This window comes from Ursus americanus, chromosome 18 (assembly GCF_024610735.1).
Source record: "Ursus americanus isolate L20-20 chromosome 18, mUrsAme1.1.p, whole genome shotgun sequence".
Taxonomy (NCBI): domain Eukaryota; kingdom Metazoa; phylum Chordata; class Mammalia; order Carnivora; family Ursidae; genus Ursus; species Ursus americanus.
In genome coordinates this window covers 17,558,906-17,574,493 of record NC_142144.1, presented here as the reverse complement: position 1 = coordinate 17,574,493, position 15,588 = coordinate 17,558,906, and the positions used below count along the sequence as shown (strand labels likewise).

At 49.1% G+C, this 15,588-nt stretch overlaps 1 protein-coding gene across 1 annotated transcript in view; it reads left to right on the top strand.

Annotated features, from left to right (window-relative positions):
* Positions 1–15,588, top strand: part of PAPPA (pappalysin 1) — a 241,994-nt gene that overhangs the window by 116,114 nt on the left and 110,292 nt on the right. The gene's annotated exons all lie outside the window — the stretch shown is intronic.

Genomic DNA, 15,588 nt, shown 5'->3' with positions numbered 1-15,588 from the left:
CCCCTTTGCACACTCAGAAGCTCGGGCCGTCTCTCTGACGCGAGGGTGGAGGAAGAGCAGACCAGCTTGTGTTTAGAAAGCAAACGTCCTTTCCCACCTTTACCGAGTCCGATGGGAAATTTGTTTTCCTCTGGCTTCTCCAGGAGTCTGGCTGATCTTGTTGTTACAGCCCCACTTGGGAGGCCCTGGCCAGCCCGGGGCTGGTAAACAGACAGGGCTTGGGGGGCAGGGATGGAATTTTGAGCTGGCTCAGATGAGATCATACTTCCTTTAAGATGCAAATCGATACCTGAAGATCAAAGGTCCCCCGGCTAATCCCCTGGGCTGGAGGTGAGAACTAATCACAATTCATTTGCAAGTACAAAGACAGAGGTGCTCTGTCTGGAGAGGGAAGGGGCAGCTTGCTAAGGGGATGAGAACATTGGTGGGAAGATTGCACACTGAAAGGCAATTTTCTAGGAAGACGAAAGGGAAGGAAATGTCATCACATTCTCGCCGTGCATTACAGGGACACATTTATTTTTTTAATGTTTTTTAAATTATATTATGTTAGACACCATACAGTACATCCCTGGTTTATGATGTAAAGTTCGATGATTCATTAGTCGTGTATAACACCCAGTGCACCATGCAATACGTACAGGGACACATTTAGACCTTCCTTCTCCTGGGAGATTGTGAGCGCTGTGAGCTCTTCACCATGTATCCTTCACCCTTAGTCCATCCTCAGCACGCAGGGATTGAGCACCTACTGTCTCCTTGGCACTAAGTGGGGGCTCAGCAACACAATAAGAGGTGTCCCACAGCTAACCGTGGATGGAAGAAAGGAACACGTGGAGGAAGGAAAGACAGAAGGAGAATTTCCAGGCAGAGTGACAGAAGGGTTTTTAAATGACAGAAGGGTGTTTTCTTTGCTCTGTTGATTTGAGCATGGTCCCTGGTAAAAACTTGATGTTAGCCTAGTGGTGCGGCAGTAGGAGCCCGGGCTGAAAATTAGGAAAACCAGGCTCTAGTCCTCACTGTGCTGAGAACTTGCCGCATAGCACTGGCCAAGTCGCTTCCCTAGTCTGGGCCTCAGTTTACCTAGTGTAAATTTCAAAGGATTAGGTTAGGTGGTCTCTAAAGGCCTTACCTGCACTTGACTTGTGCTATTTCCAAGCTGTGTGACTCTTTCCCATGCCCATGAGCTACTTGCCTTTGTCGTTGTCCTCGTGACACCCAGCATCATTCCCAGATCATGCTGGAGAATATCCACCTGTTTTGCTCCCACTAAGGTGGCGTGTAACTTAAGTGCTTCTGGAAGGAAGGGAGGATGTGGTGGTGAAAGTAGGATATGGGACCCTAAAAGAGGTGCTCGGGTGGCCCTGACGCCCACATTCTGGGGTGCTTTGGCACTATGCAGCAATACACAAAAACGAGGTAGCCTCCTACAGATAGAATCTCATCATCCACGGACGAGATCTGCAAACTACAGGCCACTGGCCAGAACTGGCCTGCTGCCTCTACTGGAACGTAAAGTCCTGCCGGAACACGGCATACTCGTTACTTTACGTATTGTCTACGGCTGCTTTCCTGCTACAAATTACTGAGTGGGTACAGCAGAGACCCTGTGACCCAAAGAGCCTAAACTATTTACTAATCTGGCCTTTGCTGACCCCTGGCCCATGGATTTGAAGTCTTTGATATTCTTGGTTACGGGAGTCTGGTGCAGAGAGGAGGTGACAGCTGTGACATGGTTCGCCATTTCTAAGAAAAAGAACTGAATTTGAAGCACACAGTGGGAGGGCCTGGGAGACTCTTAGAAATAGCCCTGGACAGGGAGTCCAGTCCTGGCGGGCCTTCCCCACCCGCCTTGGGCCTAACTTCCCGCCTCTGCTTTAGCCAGAATGACTGTTTTGGACTAGATCAGTGATTTTCATACTGTGTTAACTGAGATGCTTAAGGGGAAAGAGGTGAAGACAGGGAGGTGCCAAGAAGGCGAGCTCCGGACCCTCATAGGTCCACTTTATACACTGTTTCTCTACTAGATTCTCAGTATTCTGCTGGTGACGGTAATGTTTATTAAACCTCCATGATGTATCGAGCACATTTATAAACTCTCATTTTCCTAACAATCTTTTACGGTCCTGCTTTTACACAAGAGAAAGCTGAAGCATGAGAGGTGAACCAAGGATATGCAGTTTAAATGGTAAAACCAGGACGCAAACCCAGAGTCTGACTTCAGACGGTGGTCTTGTAGGGCTTTGAGGGTGAGTGAGGACCACACTGCTGTAGACCAGTTCGTCTAGTGAATTAATGGGCAGGAATACAACACATCAGTGGTGTGGATGACATCCAGGGACGACTCTGTGTTACCTGGTATGTTGAGTATGGTTTGTGTTAGAGGAACAACCTCAGCTACACCCCCACCCTCAGCAGTTAGCATTCCATGGTAGAGACTCAGTGAGACACAGGACATTCCAAGAATTAAGGAGTCTATCCGGAGATCCCAACTCCCAGGACCTACATTCCAAGGACAAGCTCCATGTCTTTGAATCTAGAAAACCGTCTTCCCTTAAGAACAGCTGAAGAACAGAAAGTGAGTCTTTGGCTCTCCCTAGATGCAGGCTCGGTGAGTCAGAGAAATGGCACTGGGCTGTGGGAGGCTTTGCTGAGGTGGACTGGATTCATCATTGTATTTGTCAAGACAGTGGCCAAGAGAACAGGCTTGAGTGAGACTGACCTGGGCTCACACCATGGCTTAGACATGCGACCTTAGCTAAACGTCAGCGTTCTCTTCCAGAAAATGGTGAGAGTCCTGGGACTCAACTGTGGAAGATATTTATCAATAATTTTGGAAACTTATTCTCCGAATCTCCTTCCTAGATTTAGGAAATAACTCTCCTTGAAATAATAATGGTGAGGCAGAGCCCAAGCCCTCTACAGAGGTTGAAAATCCAGGTCTCCTTCCCTGACTCCCCTTGACAGCTTGAGTATGGGCACAAGAGCCACACTTTCACCCAGTCATTTTGATAAGAATGGCTACAATCCCTGTGTTTCCTAAGTACCAGTGACAGCATGTGGAATTGGTGCAAAAGTGACCATGTGCTAATGTCTTCACAAGACCCGTCCTGGGATCTAATCTTGAGCTTAGAGTTGGGCCTCGGAGTGTGCAAGCCTGGCTCTCCAGCCCTCCCAGAAAGTGTTCTATAGTGATCCAGTATTCTCGGAATAGATTTTGTTTGCTTGCTTGTTTTGCTTAAGTTGGCCGAAGTTGGTTTCTGTTGATGGTCACTTAGAATCCTGACTGAAAATTGTTGTCATAAGATACTATGAGGCTTAGCCCCGTTCTTAGTGCGTTGGGTGTGCCTGATGTATATTAATGGTTACTTAGCTCAGTTTGGGGGCGTGGGGGTAGGGGATGAGTATCATCAACAACCACCATTTATGGTCACCCGTTAGGTGGTATGTCTGTGTCATGCCCCTTTCCTTGGTGTGAGCCTATGAGAGGACTCTTCTATCCAGGTGAGGAATCTAAGACCTATTATGATGTCTTAACCTGGCCAAGGTAACACAGCTCGTAGAGGTGTGATCCCATCTCAGACTGAGTAGACACCCCCTGCTTTTTCTACTCTACTACTCTTCCCCCCATCTGAATGAATGACTTCTTCTCTCCTTCCTTCCTCCCTCCCTCCCTCCCTTCCTTCCTTCCTTCCCTCCCTCCCTCCTTCCCTCTTTCCTTCCTTTCCTTTCCTTTCCTTCCCTTCCTTCCCTCCCTCCCTCCCTCCCTCCTTCCCTCCCTTCCTTCCTTCCTTCCTTCCTTCCTTCCTTCCTTCCTTCCCTCCCTCCTTCCCTCCTTCCCTCCTTCCTTTCCTTTCTTCTTTCCTTCTTCCTTCCTTTCTCTTCTTCTTCATTATTTTTTTTGTCACCAACCATTTAGCTGGGCCAGTGTTTTCCCTGGGTTTGGTAACTCCAGTGTGAGGGTGGGTGACAGATTTATGGTGGCATTCCCATTCACTTTTCAGAAGCCCACACATCCCAAGGTGCCAATGTGTTATTATGCAACACCCCGGGACTTCCCTTTCCCACTTTCCCACCCCAGCGCCCTCATCCCCCAGCACATAATAAGTTGCTCGTTAAAAGGAACACCACCCACAAGACCTCTTAGGCAATGCAGACTGCATCCCCAGCAATGTGGAAATTATCTTGTCCTTTTTCCCCCTTTAAAAAAAAAAAAAAAAAAAAACATAACATACACCAGGCCTTCGGTTTCAGTTAAAAAATGCGGTATCAGTAAAATGATAACTCCCCACCGCGCACCCCCACCCCAGCAGACACTGGCTGGAGGCATTGTTCGGCAGCACTGGGAATTCTGTTCCTACAGACTGAGTCATAAACTACAGCCAGGCTGCTGATAAAAGCTGAAGGAGGGAAGGTAATGCTCAAATTAGACAAAATGTGAAGCATCCCCGAGAGGGGCTCTAGCTAGTGACACGTCGCAAGCCAGTGCTGGAAATGAGCTACCTTCTGAGATGACACACTGTCCCCTACAAGAGATGCAATTGTGGAGGAGTCCTCCTGCTCCGTGTGGACTAACCACCCTGTTTCCTTCCGGATGGCTGGTCCCAGGGAGGGGTTTAGGTATGGGGGCCTGGGCTGCAGCTCAGCATCCAGGAGCCTCAGTTTCCCCCTCTGTGACATAGGAGTGATTGGACTGAAGACTGTAAGGCTTCTTTCCCTGTCTGACACTGGGGCAGCCTCCCTGTGTCATTTACTTAAAGGTTTTGAGGTTTCAAATCCTATTCGATGCTGATACACAGTTAGGAAAAAAGGAAATGGACCCCCACGTTGTCATTCCTGTGTGTCTCTTTTTCTCGCTCCTTCCTGACTCCTCTCCTTCCCACCATTCCGGGACTGCCGTGAGCATGACGTTGTCTCTGGTCCCTGACATAGCATCTCCAGCCCTGTCCCAGAGCCAGGGCCAGTAACTCAATTATCCGGGAGGCAGCTGAGGGGAAGGAGGGGAGATCAATCCTCCTCCCCCGCTCCAAGTCCCTGGGAGGGGTGGGGGTCACAGAGCCTTGTGGCCCCTGTGTCAGGTTGCCCTGGCCTGCTCTGAGCCAAGGCGAAAAAGGAAAACAAGAAGATGAATCGCCACGTCTTCTTGGTGGATGTTCTAATGATACTTAAGAACAACAGTGACTGAAAAGAAAAACAGCATCTGGTTGGGGGGAGGGGAAGGGGAAGGGGGAGTCAGAATGGGCTCTGCTGGGAGTTGCATTTGTTATTATTTTTCTTTCTAACAAAGTGAAATCATAATCAGACAATCCACCTCTCCCCTTACGAAAAAAAATTAAAATTAAAAAAACAAAACCTTCTCCTGGATGTGGGCATTCCTTCAGACGTCCCTCTGTGGGAAGCATAACTTTCACCAAATGACCTTCCTGAAATAAAGCTTCTTTTGACTTGAAGACTTGCCTTGAAAAGAAGAGAAATATTAGCAGTGGTCGCGGTGGCGGTGGTGATCAAGGCGTGAAGGCGGTCACCTGTCAGCTAGGCTGGGTGGCGTGACGACGTGTGGCACCGTGATTAAGAACGTGGATTCTGGGGGTGCCTGGGTGGTACAGTCGGTTAAACCTCCGACTCTTGGTTTCAGCCCAGGTCGTGGTTTCGGGGTCGTGGGATGGAGCCCCATGTCGGGCTCTGCGTTCAGCACGGAGTCTGCTTGAGATTTTTCTCTCCCTCTCCCTCTGCCACTTGTGCACTCTCTCTCTCTCTCTCAAATAAATACATAAATCTTAAGAACATGATGATTCTGGATGGCAAGCCTGGCTCAGCCACTTTGTAGTCTGAACTTCAGTTTTCTCATCAGTAAAATGGGTTAGTAATAGATCCTACCTCTTAGGGTTGTTGTGAGGGTGATATGCGGGTATATATGTAAAACATTTTGACACAGTGGCACCTGGGAAGTGTTGCATGTGTGTTTGCTATTACTGTATTCTTATCATTGTTATTAATATCACTGATTCAAAAGTTGTATCCATCCATCCAGGAATCCTATGGGATGAATGATGTTACTATCCCAGTTGCCTACCAGAGGTCATCGGAGGTTCAGAGAGGTTAAGTAACTTGCCCAAAGTCCCACAGTCAGAAATAGCAGAGGAGGGGTTCACAGTCCCCCGGGCAGGGTCTGCACACTGAACCATGAAGTCCTGTCATTTTGTAGGTACCCAACTGTACCGGCTTCTGTGCTGAGAACCCTCTTCTCAAATGATTTCGTTCATTTTCCCATCAACTCTGCATATTCACACTCATAATGCCCATTTTGCCGGTGAGGAAACAGAGGTGCCGAGAGAATTTCAGTGGCTTGACCTAAGTACCCCAGTCAGGTGGACCGGAAAAGGAGACTTCAGACCCCTTCTGCCTGCCTCTAAAGACCATGTCCAGTATCCGGACGAGCTCCCAAGAAACAGTAGACAGCTTTCTCTTTCCCACTTTTTCTGCTTTGGTGCTATTGGCGCACAGCAGGAAGTGAAAGTGAATGCGTAGGTCCTTCTGTGCCTTTTTCATGAGTCATGAAAACTACAACTTTCAGTTATTATCACCCTATAAACATTCCACTGCATAAACCCCCTGCCCCCGACAAAGGGCCCTCCTGTGTTTCAGGCTATATTTTCATTTTTAAGAGCTCACCCTCCATGGGACAGTAGCCACATTGTTTTTTAGCTTCGGAGGACTTTGACATTTAATCCTGTTGTCATGGCAATGTGGTAGCAGCAGAGGGGCCCGAGTTCAAATGTCTAGTGGTTGTAATGACTCCCTGGGTCATCCTGGGCATCTCCCATCCTCTGTCTGGGTCTCAGTGTCCTCTCTGGAAAATGGGCATGATTGCAACCCCCCAGTTGTGTTTAGAGGAAGACGGGACATCACCATATGGTATGTAGCATGATGCCTGGCCATTAGCGGACACTTCACAATGTCAGTTCCTGCCACGTTGCCTTCCCCTTCCTTACTCCCATGTCAGTAGTGACTGATACAAAGGCCTCCAGTCCATCCCCGGGGCGGGTTGTGGGGGGTGGTCCTGAGCCTGAGCCTGCGGTAAAAATGCGGTGGTCCCTGGTGCAAAGTGACTGCCCCCTTGATCTCAGCTTCCCCAGCTATCAGGTGATGGGGTGGGCCAGATGAGCTCCCAGGGCCCTTTCAACTCTGACTTCCAGAATTTAAATCCCAGATCATTATTGTTTTTAAACTGTGCATTTTAAAAGAAATGAGGGCTTGGGGAGGAGAAAGGAATTCCTTTAACCCACAGGGTCAAAGGGGGTCACTGAGGGGACAAAGGAGCAGGAAAGGGAGGCGATGGGGCGGAAGGCTGCCGCGAGGGGCAGGACCGAAGATCTGAAGTCCTCAACCAGGAGGTCTGATGGATGCATTCAAACACCCCAAGTCGAGTCAGCACCGGTTAGGATCAAGCTGGCCGGCCAGCCTCAGACCTCAGCTCACCACCTCCTTCAGAAACCCGGGAGGCCTACCCCACAGAGAGGCCAGGCTGGAATGAAAAGAAACAGGAGGGCTCTGACGCCAGAAGGGAGGAATTCAAGCCCTCAGCCCAGGTCGGCTTCCTGACTCGCAGGGAGGGGTCAGGCTCAGAAGGGCTTGGAGCTTGCCTGAATTTGAGGAATCAACACCACACTTTGATGTGTGCCTTTGAAAGGCAGCCTGACTCCAAGGCAGGTGAATCTGGGCAGCCAAGAACAAGGGCTTCTTTATGGCCTTTCAAGTGACCAGAGACCTGCCTCACCTCCGTGTGCCTCACTGTGCGTCTGTGCCGCCATCGTGGCCGAGGTAGCCGGGGAGAGAGAGAGGCCTGGGGGCCGGGTGTCGGGGCATTTTCCTAGCTGCTGGCTCTCTGCTCTTTCTTGGGGACCATGTTGTGTTGGAAGAGACACTTAATATTCATGAGCTGTGATCTCCACTTGAAGGGAGTGCCCTGGGGGAAATTGAAATATTAAGCAAGTGAGGGATATAGACCTAATTGTATCCTCCTTTTCTTTTTGGACAGAGAAGTAATGTGCTTAAAATAAAATGATGGATGGGCAGTCAGGATTGTGTGAAAACCCCAGCGCTGTAGCCTGCAGAATAAATCAGCTCTAACATATGCAGTCAGAACCAGGCAGAAGACGGAGCAAACTGGCAGCCGGGTCCCGTCATGTCATTCATTCACACATTTCTTGATGCCTGCTGTGTGCCTAGCCCAGTGTTAGTTGCAAGGGGACAAGGAAGCAGTGAGCAAGGAAGGCCAGGGAAATGACACTAATAATTATTTGAATGTAATTGTTGAAAGTGCCAGTAAGTGGACATGCTTGAAAGTATGTAAGTGAAGGGCCTCCTTTACACCTGATGGGAGTCAGGAAGGGCCTCCTTGAGAACACCTACCTTTAAGCTCAGACTTGAAGGTCGAATGGGAAGTAGACCAATTAGGGAGATAAGGAGCAGGGTAATGGAGTAAGGATTTGCAAGAAGTTCAGACTATTAAATCCTCAAGGCAGGCCAGGGCTTGGGGGGGTGGGGGGTCAGAGAAAGGCAGCATGGCCAGACTGGAGTGAAGGAGGGAGGTGAGGCTGGAGCCTTGCAGGTTCGCATCCTTTAGGCCCCTGAAGACCTCGGGGAGGCTGTTGTTCCTGGTATGACATCCCGTGCCAAGCCCTGCACCAGGCACAATAGGCAAGTGCATGCTTGCTTAGATCAGGGGTCAGCGAGCTGCTGCCCTTGGCCCAACCCAACCCGCTGCCCATCTGGGTACACATCGTTTCATTGAAACCCACATGTGCTCCTTGGTTTTGATATTTGCCAATACAAAGACAGAGTTGAGTAGTTCCAGCGGAGACCTTGGAGGGCCCACGAGGCCAAAATATTTACTGTCTGGCCCTGTCCAGAAAAAGTTACAACTTAGCACTGGCATAGAGGAATGAGTATATAGGCGGGTAAAAGAATAGCCAGTTAGGGAAATCAAGGCACAGGAGAGATGAAGAGGTGAAGGTATTACCTTATGCATCTTGCTCCTGGGCCTGTAGAAGCTTAGCTGTAACTGTATTGATCCCCCACATTTTCCCATTACACACTGGTTTCCCTTACCCTTCATGGGAGAAGTTGGCGTGTCTATGCCTATGTGCCCAGCTTTCACTCTGTGGCAGAAAAGAGGCCCCAGAGGAGCCCAAACTGCTCACCACCTAAAGGCAGTCCTGGACCCCCCCCCCCCCGCCCCGGGGCTGCAGAATGGAGCGTGTGGATATTTACAGAGAACCTACTACGTGGTCTCATTTCAAAGCCACAGCACCCCCGGCAACCAGGCATTATTATCACCACTTTCCAAATGACACAACAGAGCCCCCAAATGTTTAAGTGACTTTTGAGAAAGTGGCCTTCATTCAGTAAATATTTATTGAGCTGGAAAACCACCACGCAGGGAAACAAACCTTCCGGAGCGCTGCGTCCCATGGCTGCTGGTGGCCTCACAGCGTACTTAACCTCCTCTTTGGATCTCCAGGAGGCTGGGGGGGGCGGGGGTTGGCGGCGGGAATTGTCCCCATTCTACACAAGGAGAAACTGAAGCTCGGGGACATGAAGTGACTTATCCGAAGCTGGTGATTTAAAGAGCAGAGCTGTGATTCGAGCCAAGATCTGACCAGCTCTACACGTAGAGGGGCTGGGGCTCTCCTCCAAAACACCAGACTTGCCGAACAAGCAGGAGTGATGAGATATAAATGTATATTTCTGCTCTTTTTCCGTCTCACCGTCCCCGACAGTAGAGATTGTAGTAGAAATAGCTCATGATTAATTTTATTCGTTTCATTAATTTAATGCTTTTTCTCTATTAACTCCTTTGATTAATTGCATTGACCCTCTGTGGTGGTTTTAATATTATGCCAGCGAAAGATGGCTGGATAAGAAAAAGGCACAGAGATGTTAAGTAATTTACTCGAGGCTTCCAGGAAGGGGAAGTCGGGCTCTTAAGCCCTCGGGCTGAACTATTAATTTACGCTACCATTTGATCATTAAGGTTATCTAATAAAATGTGTCCTCTCAAGAGCTGAACAGCCTGCCCGCAAACAGATAATGAGAAGGAGAAACAATGCGCGGTGCAAAGGAATCTTCACATAACAAAAGGATCCCAGGGTCTCTTCAAGAAACACTGTCTGAAGTGTTTGTTTACAGATCATTAAATACTTAGCAGAGGGAGAAACTGAAGGCGACTTTCTTTTGGCTGCTACTGATTCAGTACCGAGAAGAAATTAAGATAAAGCAAACCTGAAATTATCATAATTTTTAAGGGATTGGGTTTTCAATTTTCATTTGCCAGACAGAAGGATAAAACACTCCATACACGGGGTCTGCAGCCCTGCTCACCAGGGCTAACCTTACCTACTACCCCCAACCAGGCAGCAGCCATGGGGGTCCTGCAAAGACAGCTGGAAGCCAGTGGGATCAATCTCACATTCGCAGTGTTTTGTTTTTGGTTTTTTGGGTTTTTTTGGTCTATATTAAGCGCCCGCTGCATGCAAAGCTTTGTGCTAGGAAGGACGCAGATGGGAATGACTTCAGAAGACAGTGTCCCTAAGGACGTGCAGGGACTGGTGGGAGGGGACCGCAGGAGGAATTTGAAAGCCCCCTGGTGGGGGGGGGTGAGTCTGTGAAGGCTTCCTGAACACCTGGGCTCAGTAAGACCAGGTGCAGAGCTCTGCCGCTATAAAGGTCCAGAATGAGGGTTCTTTTGCGGGGTGCAGTGAGTACAGCGGTTCCAAAAGCTACTGAGGGAAGTCACAAGATAGGTGGGTGTCTGGGTGATTGTGCAGCAAGGCGTGGTTTCTGGGCAGAAGCCTGACGTGCCGGGAGCTGGGTTGTTAAGATCAACCCCCCTCAGTGGGATGTGCTTCAAGGGCCCACGAAGTACTCTTGGCTAACTGATCTGGAGAGAAATCAGAGTGAGTTTGGCTTTCAACATGGCAGAAACCCAGCCCAAATTATCCGTGAGATTGAACTACACTTTCAACCACCCGTTGGCAGGGCTGTGAAAGGTCGGGCTGGGGCTGGTTCCTCAGCTCAGGAGTCCAAAACCACGCATATAACTCGAGTTCTGCCTCATCACCAATGAGAGGGCTGCAGAAGCATCTTAACCCCCTCTACTTTCCCATTTGTCTGTGTGCCTTTGGCCAAGAGAACTCCTAAATGGTGAGACTGAGAGAGAGAGAGAGAGAGAGAGAGAGAGAGAGAGAGAAAGCCGATTGACCTGACCCAAGAGCGCAGGGGACCACTTCTCTGCTCCAGGCTCCGTCCACCAAGCATCTTTTTCCATCTGTGAGATGGGAGTGGTTTTTCATTTCATCGGGAAGCTAGGATATATATCCTTTCCTTCCTTTATGAATTTATTCATCCCAGATTTGTTGAGCGCCTTTTACGGGTCAGGTCTGTGCTAGGCACTGAGGACACCTGATCTGCTGCTGTGCTTGGGATGGTTGGTTCCTGTCCTTCAGAAAGTGTTCAATAAATATCAATTATGATGACTATGAATAATCGGGTTCTTACAGGTAGTGAACACCCTGTCCCTGGAGGAATCAAGCAGAAAGTTAAGAATCGTTACTCAGGGAAGGCAACGAGGGGGATTCTATTAAATAGCATGATTAAACAGACCTATTTCAGGGTGTTTCTCCCCTAACTTATCTGACTCTTTCTTGAAATTTTGAAACTTCCCCTGAAGTGTACCCCTTTCCAGTTTTCTTTAACTCTTCTGGCCATGCCTACACAGACCTTTTGCCCACCCTTTAAAATATTAGAGCTCTCCAAAGTCCCAAAAGGAGTTCCTTCTCATGCTGCATTGTCTCCCTAAGCTCGTCATTCAAAAGCAAAAACCCCAGAATCTCGGTCTTCAGTCTGGGCTTTTCTCTGGATCTCTGTATGGACTTGCATACCTAGTTGCTCTAACTGGATGCCCCACAGGTGCTCAAACTCAACACATCTGATAGCAAGCATACTGATTTTCTCCCCAGACCTGCTGCAACTCCTGTTTCTCTCAGTCTCAACTGGTGGCGCCACTGGCCAACCAAGACATTTCCCCTAGAAGCTTGGGAAACATCCTTAACTCTTCCTCTCTGTTATTCCCCACCTGCAGACAATCACCATGATGCTCATTTTACTTTGAAAACTCACCCCCTCCCCAGATCAGTCCCTCCTCCCTCTCCCTGCCTTCCCTGCTCTACCTGAGGCTCTCCAGCTCCTGCCTGGATTTTTGCAAGAGAAAAAGGTTCCAGGTTCCCCATCTCTGCTTTCCCTCACCTGTACTCCCCTGTAGTGAGAGCACAGCTTCCTAAAATGCAAACATCATTTTGTCGCTCTCCCTTTGGAGAGTCAGGGGTCCTTGAGATAAATCTAAGTCCCTCCCTGCGGTGTTCAAGGTCTGAACCCGGGCATCTGCCCTTCATGCCTTCCGCATCTTTTGTGCTTTATCTTCTAGGCTGTCTCCAGCTTCTGTCCATTGGCTCACAGAGACTGGCATGTATCCCCACTCCCCGTTCTAGGACCTCTCCAAGATTCAGCCCCAGAGTTACCTCCCGAGGGAAGCCTTCTGGAATCTGGGTAGCACTCTGGGCTCTGTGTGTGGTGGTGGTGGGAGGCCCTCCTCTGTGCTCCCGCAGCATCCCATACCGAAGGACAAAATATCGTGCACTCAGTCGTTGACTTACTGGCTCCCGTCAGCAGACTCTGGGCTCCGGGAGTGTTGAGATCCAGTGTAATTCATCCGACTCCCCAGAATTCAGTCCCAGACCTGGCAAATAATTTGCGGCTCAGTAAATATAGAGTAAATGAGTGAAGGAAGGGCTTGTTTCTTAGCAGACAGTTTTACTGTTCAGGCAGCAAAGTGGAGCAGAGTTTGATGGTCTTTAGAGGCAGACAAACCCCCGTTTAAATCACAGCCTCTTCTGCCTTCTTTCACAGGGTCCTCTCTGGCAGGATGTCTCACTTTCGGCGATGGTTTTGCGCCCAGGCTCCAGAGCTGAGTTGCTAAGTGTTCCAATCCCATTTCTGCCTCAAAAGTGGGGTGGGGGCTATTTTAGTTTCTTCACTTACAACGGGACTACATCACGGAATTGACACGCCACAGAGGTGCAAAGCACTATACAAGTGTTAGCCAGTAATGTTCTTTTGAGCCTCTTTTCCCCTTGGTATAAAGGAGACAGGGGCTCTGCGGCAGCCCTCTTTCCCCATCTCAGTGCGGACCATGGCCCTCACTCTTTGACAAGGTCCACACGTTTTAGAACCTTAGAAGGGATGTGCAGATCTGGGGGCTTCGGAGGTTCCTGATCCCCCCCCCCCCCAGAACAGGACTGTCTGATAACCCCAAACTGAGCTGCTTTTCAAAACCCAGGCCCAGTGCCTGCTAGCTTCCTTTTCGGGAGAGAACCTAATTCCCTAGTAGCTGGAAAGGACTGCAGGTAGGCCACCCCCCAGGCAGAGAATTCAAAGGGAAGTGGATAGCTGTGTAAATAGCACTGCTTTACGGGGGCATTTAAGCCGGTGCTCTTTGTTAAGGAAATTGATGGCTTTGTAAGCACTGCCTCTGAAGGGAGTACTTGAGTTGAAGGCTCCCCATCTGTCCTCGTAAATTCCCTAATGGACTGTGGGCCCGGAGGCTGGGCCCCGATGTGTTCAATCACCTACCTGCCAACAAAAACTCGGATTCCACTTTAAAAAAAATTAAAAAGGTTTAACCAAAACATAAGTGATTGAGCCCGTGCAGTTTAACTGGCACGGAGTAGCAGAGACAGATTGCTTCCTTTAGGGAAAGGGAAACTCCTGATCCTTCACGGAATCTGTTTTCCTGCTGGACTCCACGCCAGGTGTTTTTTATACAGCCTCTCATTTCATCCCCCGAATGAAAGACAGTTGTTATCTCACCGGTTTGCCAAGGAGGAAACCAGGGCTGGGACGTGAAGTGTGCTGTGTGCTGCTTAGGGACACCCAGCTCCTTAGTGCAGGGCAGGGATGTGACCTCAGCTCCAGCAGCACACATCCCCCCGCCCAAACCCAGCACGAACCACAGCATCGCAGCGTCTGGGACAGACTCAGCTGAGCTTGTCTCTTTAGATCCCCTTCAGTGTCCACAGCCACACAAAAAAACATAAATTGGGCAGCATGGGTGGATGCATGGGCACGGATTATGGAATCCAACGAGTCAGGATTGGATTCTTCAACTTGCGAAACCTTATGTGAGTGTAATGACTTAACCTCTTTATACACCAATTTCCTTATCTGTTAAGTGGGGATAGTCACAGCGCCAAACACATAAGGCTCTTCTTGGATTAAATGACCTCGTATATTGAAAAACATTTAACATTTGACAACGTGCCCAGCACGTACCAAGTCATCGATTATTCTTTTAGCCAATACACTTATTACCCGGTAGCTAATACTGTTACTGGAGAAGTAGAGGATGCCATGGGAAGACGTAAGAGAGGTGTAAGCAGGCCCCCCGGGGGAGTGGATTACCAGAGACATTTGGCAGAGGAGTGGTTGGTTAAACTATGGAGAAGGATGAGTGGAGACTAGTTAGAGAAAAAGCAGTGCTGGGAATTTGGGGGGATATGGTCCCTTTGGGAAGCAGCCACACGTTGAGGCTGTCAGCTGAGACTGGAGGACACTAGAGAAGAAAAGAGAAGCTTACAGAAGGAGGCAGGGACCAGATTATGCCTTGTCCATTGTCATCAAGCCTCTGCTGGCAAATGTTGAATGAATACCAGTATCTTCTGAGGCGGCCAGTTTCCCTTTCAGCCCGGATGCAATTAGTGAGAGGGGTTTTCTGCTGTGCCCCCTCTGAGCCTTCTCTTCTTTAGCCTCCATACATAGGAGGATTGCTCAGTGATCCTGCCTACCCTTGCTGCCATTCTCTGACCATATCCTGTCCTCAGGGACCCCAAATTGGTCTGCCCAGCCCTCTGAGAACCACAGGGGGCTTCTCTGATCTCCGTTCTGAAATCTAGAGCCAGTTACACAGTCTGCAATCCCATGTCTTGTTTGGGCAATCACCTTCTCCAGTCAGTAGAAACTGATCTCAAATTGACTACTACTCCTGGGAACTTTTTCTATACATGAATAGTAATGCTGACCCTTAGCATCTCTGGTACAAAAAACAAAATAAAACAGAAACAGGGTTTGATTCATATTTTTTTAATGTTCCAGGTTAACTCTTAAGACTTAGGACCAATTTTCCCCTCCTTCCCCTCCCTCCTCTCCCTCCCTCCCTTCCTTCCCTCCATCCCCTCTTCCTTCCTTCCTTCTTCTTTTCCTTCTGTCCTTCCCTTCCTCCCCTGTTTTTTTTCCTTATTGGGAGAAGAGATAGACACACAGACATATACACATTTCTGTAAGAATAAAATGCGGTTCAGCAATACAAATCAAAGAGCATATATTCAAATTAACATAAAATCCTCGTCCAAGGGCCCAAGAGGAGCCCACCTATCAAGTAAGGTAGAGAAAACTTACCCAGGTACAGCTCAGCCCGTTGACTTGGCTTCTGCCCGTTGACTTGGCTTCTGCCCGTGAGCGCAGTGTGGCGTAGCT